Source organism: Phytophthora infestans, genomic scaffold, assembly GCF_000142945.1.
Source record: "Phytophthora infestans T30-4 supercont1.151 genomic scaffold, whole genome shotgun sequence".
Classification (NCBI taxonomy): domain Eukaryota; phylum Oomycota; class Peronosporomycetes; order Peronosporales; family Peronosporaceae; genus Phytophthora; species Phytophthora infestans.
Genome location: NW_003303608.1, coordinates 126,555 through 127,999, shown reverse-complemented (window position 1 = coordinate 127,999; position 1,445 = coordinate 126,555).

Sequence of the window (1,445 nt, the reverse complement as noted above, 5' to 3'; positions counted from 1 at the left end):
CTTCAGAAGCTGAGAGCAAGAGCGCCAGGATGCTTTGACAGCATCAAGGCCAGTCTCAGAGTCCCCTGTCCTGGCCTGCCGGACGAGACGAAGCCGTTTAGCGTCGTCTGCGATGCCTCCGATTACGACATCGGATGTGCATTGCTGCAGGCCGACACGGCTGGACACGAACGAGTCATCTCGTTCCAGTCCAGGCAGCTCAAAGCCGCCGAGCGGAACTACCCTGTCCATGCCAAGGAGCTCCTGGCAATGAAATATGCCCTTGTGAAGTTCCGTGTTCACCTTCTGGGCTCTCGGCCCTTTGTGATCTACATAGACCATGCGTCCTTGAGGACGGCGACAAACTCGCCTCACCTCTCCCAAAGGATGGCGAGGTGGCTGTCCTCTTTCGCGGAATACAACTTCCGCGTCGAATACAAGCCGGGCAAGCTCAACGTGCTTGCGGACGCCCTCTCTCGGCGTCCCGACTATGAGTTGGCCCACATCACGCGGGTGACAACGAATCTATATGATCGGATACGCACGGCGTATCGGGACGATGACACTGTCGCGCCTCTCGTCAAGTTCCTTAAGGCCGGAACGAGCGCGAAGTCCGACTGGCTCTCGTCGCGACAGCGCTCACGGCTCCACCGATATGAGTTGAAGACCGGCCTTGTCGGAGGAGCCCGGGCCCTGGACTCCGAGTCGCTGAAAGCGACGTCGTCGTCGACCGTGACGTGGAGCTTTATTACGCACGTCTGGGGATGTCGTCGCTACGACATCCGAGGCACTCGTGGTCTCGTGTGGTACTGCTGTACCCACACAGGAAGCGTGTTCAACGCCTTCCTCTTCAGTTAGGGTCTGGGCGACCGCGTGTGGCACTGTGTTACCCACACAGGAAGCGTGTTCAACACCTTCCTCTTCAGTTAAGGTCTGAGCGACCGTGAGTGGAACTCTGTTACCCACTCTGAACACGCTGCTCTCAGTGTTCATGACAGCTGCAGCTGTCTGCGGAACTAGGTTACCCGCCTGTGGACCTAAGTTACCCACTTGGCCAGCGCCTTTTCTGGGCGCGACCACCATCAAAACATCCTCGGAGTCGTCATATACGTCGACGACTCCCAAGCACCTGCCGGATGCTTTGGTACCCTGGCAGCCCTTGCGGGCGCCTCGGGTCCTGACAGAGGTGGGGACATGACTCACCAATGCTCTGTCGGACTGCGCAGGGCGGCTGGCACCAATTGCCTTGCCTCGCCAGTCGATCCAGGGCTCGCGCTTCTCAAGCCAGGGCATGCCCATGATCATATCATATGGATCCATATCGAGAACAGTGAGCTGTTCGAGGCTGTCAAAGTCTTCAAACTTGACGGCCAGATCCACTTGGACGTTGGGGAGCAGTGACGACAATCCCGTCGGCCAGTCGCACTAACACCGTCCCGTTGCCCTTGCTTTCTCTCAAAGCATCG